The 9804-nt window shown below is 45.1% G+C and overlaps 1 pseudogene; it reads right to left on the bottom strand.

The window, feature by feature from the left end:
- Positions 1-2838: 2838 nt before the first annotated feature.
- Positions 2839-6282, bottom strand: LOC140599640 (integrator complex subunit 4 pseudogene; annotated as a pseudogene).
- Between the last annotated feature and the right edge of the window lie 3522 nt (positions 6283-9804).

The following is a 9804-nucleotide window of genomic DNA, read 5'->3' as shown; positions in this document are numbered from 1 at the left end:
AGTATAAAAACAACTTTCATCAGTGGAAAATCCCATAGGAGTTCAGTATTGTTGCACTCTAATGGATACATGGAAGCAAATGTGTATTTCTAGAAACCAATGAATTTATGACTATAAAAGATACAGCACCTGTAAATTGAAGAGCTTATTCCTCAAAAACATAGCGGATAAAAAAAGTCAGTGCATACATCCAAAAAAGCCTTAAATAATAAGGGAGGAAAATAAGTAAAACATGTTAAAAAGATGGCCAAATGAGAGAGGCATCCTACCTCTCAGGATGGTTTCCTTATCTTTTATTGCACTTTATAAATGTCATAAAATAATGATGATTTTTTTATTGGAGTTCAGTTTGCCAACATACAGCATAACACCCAGCGGCTCATCCCATCAAGTGCCCCCCTCAATGCTCATCACCCAGTCACCCCACACCCCCACCCCACCTCCTTTTCTTCCACCCCTTGTTCGTTTTCCAGAGTGAGGAGTCTCTCACGTTCTGTCTCCCTTTCTGATATTTTCCACTCATTTGTTCTCCTTTCCCCTTTCTTCCTTTTCACTATTTTTATATGCCCCAAATGAATGAGACATTACAATGTTTGTCCTTCTCCGATTGACTTACTTCACACAGCGTAATACATCCAGAACCAAATGATGACTATTTCAAAGGAGAAAAAACCACTTTTTTAAAATTAAGAGGTATCACACTGGGAGAATCCTTTCAATGACTGGGAAAAATATACGGTCACACAATACAATTTGCGGACAGCAGACACATACAGTGCATGTTGTCAACTTTCTCCATCATTAACCACATAACAAAGCTCTTTTAAAAGTACAAGGGGAGGCTACGGAAGGAGTTGCTACCACCTGTATTCCTGTTTCCAGTTTCTTCCTCATGTTTGTCAAGACAGAAAGAAGCATTTTTTTTTCTTTTCTTTCTTTTAAGTCTTTAAAAAAAAAAAAAAAGGGCAAACCGATAGGATTTTCAACTTTTGGTGACAGTCATGGAAATCTGGAGACTCATGGAGACTAGGGGTTCTGAACTGAAATTAAGATTTCAAGGATTACAGTTAAAGTCTCAGAGCGAAAGACATGAGGCCGAGTATTTTTCAACGAAAGCCCAAAGAGAAAAACAGAGGCTGACGACAGAGAAGAGCTGTGACATAAACCACAGATGATGTCGGAATTGTGATTTCTGTTAAATCTTGCCATGTGTGCATGGATGTACGTACAGATACACACACATAGATCTCCGACAGTTCTTGTTCCTCAACGGTTATGCTCAAGGTTTGGTGGGGGGACCATCATTCTTTGTCTTGGCATATTTTGCTTACTTTTTGCTACGAAAAGACATAGAAAATGAAGTATAAAGATAATTTACAGATTTCAACTGTAAAAGAAAATATCAGGTTTTTAGTCCATAAAATCCAGACACCGACTGATAAAGCATCATCCTAGGAGGATCATCACTAGAAAAGTCCAATGGGACACACGGAAAAACGTCACGTTATCTACTTCCAAAGACAAAATTATTTTCACACTTTCTAGAGGTATTCTATATTTAATGTTGACGCCTGATGGAAAGGTCTGAAGTACTACAAACGTTCAGACATTGTAGAAAAGGATGTAGTACTGCCACATCTACCATCAATTCTATCTAAGTAAGTGCTATTTTATGGTGTTAGTTATTACTGTATATAAAACTACTGAAGACCAAGATTCTTTGGACATATTCTTACAGTTTCCCCAAATGTGTAAGATGGAAACAGGACTTTTTTGAGCATTCATTTTTTTCCCGCCTGAGTCACTAGCACCTCTCAAAAATAAGCTCTAGGGAATCATGAAGTCCATTCGATAATTTCCTACTAAACACCCTAAATTACATAGAAGACCGCCATGTTGATATAGATCTACTCAGGTTGTCAAGGAATTATTTAACTTACATTATGAGCAGCTACAGTTACCAGTGCTTCCAGTCTGGGACCTCATTTCTAAGTGTGTGAGTTGGTTCTCCTGTTTCCATAATAACTAATTTAACAATCAGCTTGGCAGTCAACTGCTTTAGAGGTAGTTTCATTAATATTAGCTCTCTTCTCCTTAATACATGAATCGACTGATACTGTGGGACTACTTATTTTTCTAATATCTCGTAAAAGGGCTCTGAATTCAAGGTAACAAACCTTCTGGAAGAATTAGCTCAGGCTCTTTTGTTTAAACTCAAACTTTTCCTTGTAGAACTTCAATGTATATGTTAGAATTTTCTTCCAATACTTTAGGACTCACTTAAACTTCTAGTCCAAATACGACGATTTCCTTTCGTTGCTGCAGGGGACCTGAAATGCAACAAAGTTATGAGCTAGAAGTTTTTCAGTTTTTCAAATGTCAGTAAAAACCAAAAAAAAAAAAAAAAAAAAAGGAAGAAAGAAAGAAAGAAACAATTAAGAAATTCCAGGAATTAAATTGGAATACAAAGTGGTCTTCATTTCACAGGACTCCCTCTATCGTTAATCCTCACGAGAATGAACACAGAAAGGAAGCTACTCCCTTACTGTATAATGAAAATCGTGATATTTGGAATGCTTTTTCCAAATCAAAAAGCTCTCGAAACTAGTTCTTTCTCTCTCCTCTTTCCTGGTTTTGAGTAAAACACACTTCTTAGTAGATGATCTGGTACCTAACGAGCACTGCTGGTTGGCTGCACACACACGTACAACAACATGAACCCAACATGTTGGGTAGACACCAAACGTCTACGTTTGGTAGAACCAAACGTCACTCTCCTTACAGGGCTTTTGTCGTTTCTAATGGCTAAGTAATACTCCATTGTATCATAGACCACAGCTTCTTTTGTTGTTGTTGTTGTTTTCTCAACTTTAAAGAGGTGGGGGAGGGGAGTCAGGGAAGGAAGAGGTGTGGACTTGAAGGTTTTTGATTTTTTAATGCAAAGTAATTTATTTTGTGTTTGATACCAGGTGAGACGATAAAGGTGATGGTGCTCATGCGCATACGCCGGCTCCAGGTGAAGTGCTCTAGGCTTCTGGCTCACTCTGCTACCTGAGAAGGTCTGTCTCAGCTTCAGCTCTACACAATGCTTGTGACTCAGCGCCTTGCGGGTTTGGGCAGTATGTAAACTTTCACAGACTTGCTGAAGGGGATGGTGCCCTCGATGCTGGTTTCCACCTGGGGTGACACTTTGCCACCTTCATTCCAGGGGGATTTTGGAATGCGGGAATTGGAGTTGTGGGCCAGTAGCAGCCTCACTTCCACCTGGCATGGTTCTGTCCAGGCAGTATGGGAGAGGTACACCTTAGTGATAAGCCGGTGGCGCCCTGGGCCAGGATTCCGCAAGTCTGCCAGCTTAGGATGAATCCTCTGAGCCTGGCCATCTGGATAGAAGACCTGGACCTTCACAGCACTCTCAGGGGCCTGCACATGTTCCAGGGTCGCATCGACATCCAGGGCCACAACCAATCCAGATGTAAACCGCAAAGGGTTGTCTGACTCGCCTGCTGGCTCAATGATGGTGGCTGAAGTGTGTGGATCTGCTCTGGAAGGGGGAGGTGCAAGAAGGTACTCTGCCTCAGCATGGTCTGTAGAATTTTGACCCCTTCCACAGGTTTGGATGTCATGAGTCGGGGCATAAGGTCAACACGTTTCTCCACAAAGCTGTCCTGTAAGTGGGGACAAATCAGCAATAAAACACCTCTGAAAAAAGTCCACTTCCTGTAAAAAGTTTTCACACATCGCAAATAAGGGGTCAACTCCTCGAGTAGTCCGTGCTGTTACTATAAGTTGCAAGGCTTTGGCCTGCAGCCTCAGGTGATGTATAATCACCACCTGTTTCTTCTCCACACCACTGTACATCAACTCAATTTTGTAGGTCTCTTCCATGATCTGTTTTGCTGCTGCGGAGGCCAAGTCACTCTGCTTCAAATATAAAGGGGCAGCCACATTCCACAGCTTTCCTTGCAAGGCCTCGATGAGAAGAAGCTGATACCGAAGATAGGTAGCCGAGAAGTCAGCAACTCCTGCTAGTTCAGACTGAAGTTCTCCAAGTCTTTGCAGATCCCGGATGGTGAACTCCAGCAGCTTCTGGGTTCCCTGAGGGTCCCGGTGCTCTGAAGACTGTACACCCTTTTAGGGTTCTGCTGCAGGAACTGATGCGACGGGTCCTCATGGGGCGCAATACCGGGAGAAACGGCCGATGACACTAGTTTTCTACCTGGTAACCTTAAGGCAGGAACAAGATGAGAAAGACTGTCGTGGAGGGAGGAATAATGCCTGAAGGTATCATCTGAGAACAGTGCCGGCATTGTTGGACAGATTGTAGCAGCATTAAAAATACGAACCAAAACTGCAATGTAAGCTGGGTCATCCATGTCTGGTTCAGCTGTGTCAAAAAATGGATGGGTGCTCAGGAGCTCTGGCACCAAGGAAAGCACCAGGGTTACATGCAGACTTCCCAGAAACTTCAAGCACTTCCATATAGAGTCCCTATCAGTAGGGTACTTGGTTAAATTTTTCAGCAGCTCCGCCAGTGCAAGATGAATCCCTTCTTTAGTCGAAACATTAGTACAGCATAAAAGTGCGTGAAGAGCCAGCCTCTCGAATATCTCTGGACGAATCCTCTAACACAGCCAGGACACTGTCAAGCTGATCCTCTCGGAGAGTGATATTATTAGAAATTTTTCTGAGGCCGTGTATGGACTGTAGACGTACTTCCTCAATTTCATCATTAAACATGTCAACCGGGAAATCAGGGCGGCACTTCTCTGCAAAAGAAGGTGAAGATTGGGCCAGCATGCAGAGAGCCTCCACGGCAGCAATGCGGACCGCATACATCTCATCTTCCAATCCATGAAAAAAGGCTTCACAAGCTCCTGACTCAATCAAGTTCACAGCTCCTGTATCTATTTCTTCTTTGGGAGCATCACCTACCCACTTTCTGCCACTGGAAAACTCTCCTGACCTGTAAAGTTCCTTGGCACGTTCATGTGCAGTGCATTTTCTCCTGAGATCTGACATGAGCTTCTTGTCGAGCGTCTGCTCCAAGAAATGAGAACTGACTTGTTCCATTGAGCCCAATAGCTTTGCAGCCTGAACTCGAACCACCCAGGAGCCATCACGGACCATGGGACAAATTTTTCCAAATGCTCATCAACTAAGTGAATTTCTTCATTACAAGAAGTAATGGGGACAATGCTTTCAGGATAGAGCTGACTGACAACCCAGATAAGTTGGACTGCAGCACTGCGCACTTGTCCATAGTCATCAGATGACAATTTACAGGCCTGCTTATAAATTGCTTGGTGTAATTTCAGTCCTCTTTCATGAAGCTGCAATATGGCTTTTATAGCCACTGTTCTGACACGTGGGTCTTGGTCACTGAAGTAATCCCCTGTAATCTTCTGGACATCTCTGACAGCTAGGCCTTCTCCATCTTTTGTCACACTTGTCTCCAAAGAGCCAAGATTGCCAAGTCATTGCAGGCACTTATTTCTTACACCATGAGACGTATCTGTGAGGTGCTTGCAGGCTACATCAACTAATCCCATCTGGATAGCTTGATTCTCTGGGAGTTTGGTGCCAATTGCAAGCAAGGTGTCCAACAGTTGAGCAAGGATTTGATGAGACTTTTCATTCTGCAGGATGTTAATGGCATCATCCATAAAGCAGTCTGGTGAAAATCCTGCAGTCTTTAATAATAAACCCAACAATAATGCAATTTTCAGTCTCACAGATGGATCATTCTCCTTGTAATAATGTTCCAAGAGAATCCTGACTACTCCTTCCACACTTTCTGCTTCAACAGGCTTTCTGGAAAACTGGAGTAGATACTGCAAAACATCCATTGGGGAGGGAGCTTTACACAGATCTACGAGGAGTGCTGCAGATCTCCTTGGTTTTGTCAATCACAGTTTCTTGGTTGCAATTTCCTCCTGTTGTTGCTGGACCACCTAAGTGAATTCCTCGTACACTCGTTTCTTTAGGTGAGCCGCCATGACTGCCCGCCACACCACAGCTTCTTGATCCATCATCTTTCGATGGACACCGAGGCTCCTTCCACAGTTTGCCTACTGTGGACATTGCTGCTATAAACATTGGGGTGCGGCTTTCCCGGGCATTATGCTGAGTGAAAACAGTCAATCGGAGAAGGACTGACATTATGTGGTCTCATTCATTTGGGAAATATAAAAATTAGTGAAAGGGAATAAAGGCAAAGCAGAGAAAATGAGTGAAAGTATCAGTGAGGGTGACAAAACAGGAGACACCTAACTCTGGGAAACAAACAAGGGGTAGTGTAAGGGGAAGTGGGTGGGGGGGTGGGGTGACTGGGAGATGGGCAATGAAGGAGGCAAGTGGCGGGATGAGCACTGGGTGTTGTGCTATTTGTGGACAAATTGAATTCCAATAAAAAATTAAAAATTCAAAACAAAGAAAAGGGCTTATTTAAAATAAGCAAACATTTAACTGATGTATTCAGTAGGTCCAATAAATGGAAATATATGAAACTAAAAAAAAAAAAAAAAAAAAAAAAAACACCGGGGAAATCTTCAGGGTTCTAAAGAATGTCATTGTTTTTCAAAAGATATCCGAATGATATAAACAGGAACACCACAAGTACAGAAGGAAAAGCTGCCGGAGGCATCGATATGAACAATTTCACTACTACATTAAATGCCGTAGATCGTTGGGGGAAAGATTTAATAGCATCAGTAAATAAGAATTTTTAAGCCATGGACTCAGTTATTTTTTTAACATAAGGAAATATGCAATAATGTATTTGAAATGTGAAAAAGTACCTGTTCCCACGGACACCCTGGAGGAAGAGCACGCCAAGGGGCATGCTATCGGGATCCCCCACATGACGGAGCAGCCACCTGACTCAGTGGAACAACCGACTTCCGCCACTGAGGAACATCCTAAAGGAAATCAAGAGCCCACCAGAGCTACTACAAGGGGGCGAGCTGAAGCTTATAGGCCTGAGCAGTTCGAGCCGGGCGTGGCCGTTGGTGCTGAGTGCTTGACCCGAGCCGAGATGCCAGCTGCTGAGGCCAAGACAATTTACATGGCAGTCACACCTCTGATTCAATGTCCGACCTGGAGGAGCCACCTGCACACTTGGCCACCCTGCAAGAAGAGCTACCCCGGGCACCCACTATCAATGTCCCCGGAATGCCTTGCCAAAGGAGTCACCTGCCTCAGTGCAGCAACCAGCTTCGGCCCCTGAGCAACATCATGAACCATGTCAGCAGGCCACCCCAGCTCCGAAGGTGGGGCCTAATAAAGCTTCTGGGCTTGAGGTGATCGAGCTGGGCAGGGCTGTCGGTGCTGAGTGCTTGGCCAGAGTGCAGATGCCAGCTGAGGAGTCGAAGCCAATGCACGAGGTGGTCACACCTCTGATTCACTCTCCCGACAAGGAGGACCCACCTGTAATCTCGGCCACCCTCGCGGTAGATGATGTCCCGGCGCGTGCTATCAGGGTCCAACACATGCCAGTGCGGCCACCCGGATCAGTGGAGCAACTAGTGTCCGCCCCGGTGCAATATCCTGAACCACCTCAACAACCGGCCCCAGCTCCTACCTCGCAGCCTTTTAAGCTTCAGGGCCAGAGGTGATCGAGCTGGTCACGGCTCGAGCCGAGAAGCCAGGCTGCTGAGACCAAACCAATGCACGTGGTGGTAACACCTCTGACTCACTGTGCCAACATGCAAGAGCTACCTGTACCCATGGCCACCCTGGAGGAAGAGCACGCCCAGGTGCATGCTTTCGGGTTCCCGCACATGCCGGACCTGCCACCTGCCTCAGTGGAGCGAACGACTTTGGCCACTGAGCCACATCCTGAACCCAATCAAGAGCCTGCCACAGAGACTACAGTGAGGCCAGCTGAAGCTTCTGGAGACGGAATACTTCCAAACTCGTTCTATAAGGCCACCATCACCTTAAGTCCAAAAGCAGAAGAAGACCCCACCGCACCAAAAAGGAGAGTTATAAACCGATATCCCCAATGAACACGGATGCAAAAGTTCTCAACAAGATACGAGCCAATAGGGATCCCTGGGTGGCGCAGAGGTTTGGCGCCTGCCTTTTGCCCAGGGCGCGATCCTGGAGACCCGGGATCGAATCCCACGTCGGACTCCCAGTGCATGGAGCCTGCTTCTCCCTCTGCCTGTGTCTCTGCCTCTCTCTCTCTCTCTCTCTCTATCATAAATAAATAAAAAGAAAATTAAAAAAAAAAAGATACGAGCCAATAGGATCCAACAGTACATTGAGAAGTTACTCACGATGACCAGGTGGCATTTATCCCTGGGACGCAAGGCTGGTTCTACACTCGTCAAATACTCCATGTGACTGATCAGATCTACAAGAGAAAAAACGAGAACCAGGTGATCCTCTCAAGAGATCCAGAGAAAGCATTTGAAAAAATACGGCATCCATTCCTGATCCAAACGCTTCAGAGTATAGGGATACAGGGAACGTTCCTCAGCATCTTCAAAGCCGTCTACGAAAAGCCCACAGAAAATTATCATTCCCAAAGTGGAAACACTGGGAGCCTTTCCCCGAAGAAGATGAGGAAGGAGACATGGATGTCCACTCTCACCACTGCTATTCAACATAACACTAGACATCGTAGCCTCAGCAATCAGGCAACAAAAAGAACTAAAAGGCATTCAAATCGGCCTAGAACACGTCAAACTCTCCCTCTTCGCAGATGACATGATACCGGACACCTAGAAAACCCAACAGACTCCACCCCAAGACTGCTAGAACTCATACAGCAAATTCGGCAGTGTGGCAGGGTACAAAATCAATGCCCAGAAGTCAGTGGCCTTTCTAGATGCTAACGATGAGACTGAAGAAAGAGAAATTAAGGAGTCGACCCCATTTACGATGGCACCCAAAAGCATGAGCTACCTAGGAATAAACCTAACGAAAGAGGTAAAGGATCTCAACCCGAAAAACGACAGAACACGTCTGAAAGAGACTGAGGAAGACAAAGAGATGGCTAACTATTCCATGCTCATGGATCCGGAGAATGAATATTGGGAAAACGTCAATGTGGGCAATTTACACAATTAACGCAATTACGATCAAAAATACCACGGACTCTCTTCAGAGAGCTGGAACAGATCATCGGAAGATTTGTGTGGAATCAGAAAGGACCCCGAATGGCCACGGGAATAGTAGCCAAGAAAACCACAGCGGGGGGCAGCACAATGCCGGATTTCGGGTTGCGCTGCAAAGCTGTGCTCACCAAGACAGTGTGGTACAGGCACAAAAACAGACACAGCCACCAATGGAACAGAAGAGGAATCCAGAAGCGGACCCTCAACTCGATGGTCAAGACCATATATTCGACCAAGCCTGAGAGACCATCCACTGGAAAACAGACAAGTCTCCTCCATAAATGCCACTGGAAACGCTGGACAGCCACATGCAGAGGAGGGAAACTGGACCACTGTCTCACACTAGACACAAAGATAAACTCAAAATGGATGAAAGATCTAAATGTGAGAGGAGATTCCATTAAAACCCTGGGGGAGAACACAGGCAACGCCCATCCAAAACTTGGCCACAGCAACTTCTTGCAAGATACACCCATGAAGGCCAGAGAAACAAAAGGAAAGATGAACTACTGGGACTTCACCAGGATGAGAAGCTTCCGCACAGCCAAAGAGACACTCAACAAAACCAACAGACCATCTCCAGAATGGGAGAAGCTTTGTGCAATTGACCCTTCAGATAAAGGGTCAGCATCCAAGATCTCGAAAGAACCTATTCAACTCCACAGCAGAGAAACCAACC

The sequence above is a fragment of the Vulpes vulpes genome, chromosome 7, assembly GCF_048418805.1.
Source record: "Vulpes vulpes isolate BD-2025 chromosome 7, VulVul3, whole genome shotgun sequence".
In the NCBI taxonomy this organism is placed as follows: Eukaryota; Metazoa; Chordata; class Mammalia; order Carnivora; family Canidae; genus Vulpes; species Vulpes vulpes.
Note: the sequence above shows the minus strand (reverse complement) of the source record. Positions and strands in the feature narration are given on the sequence as shown.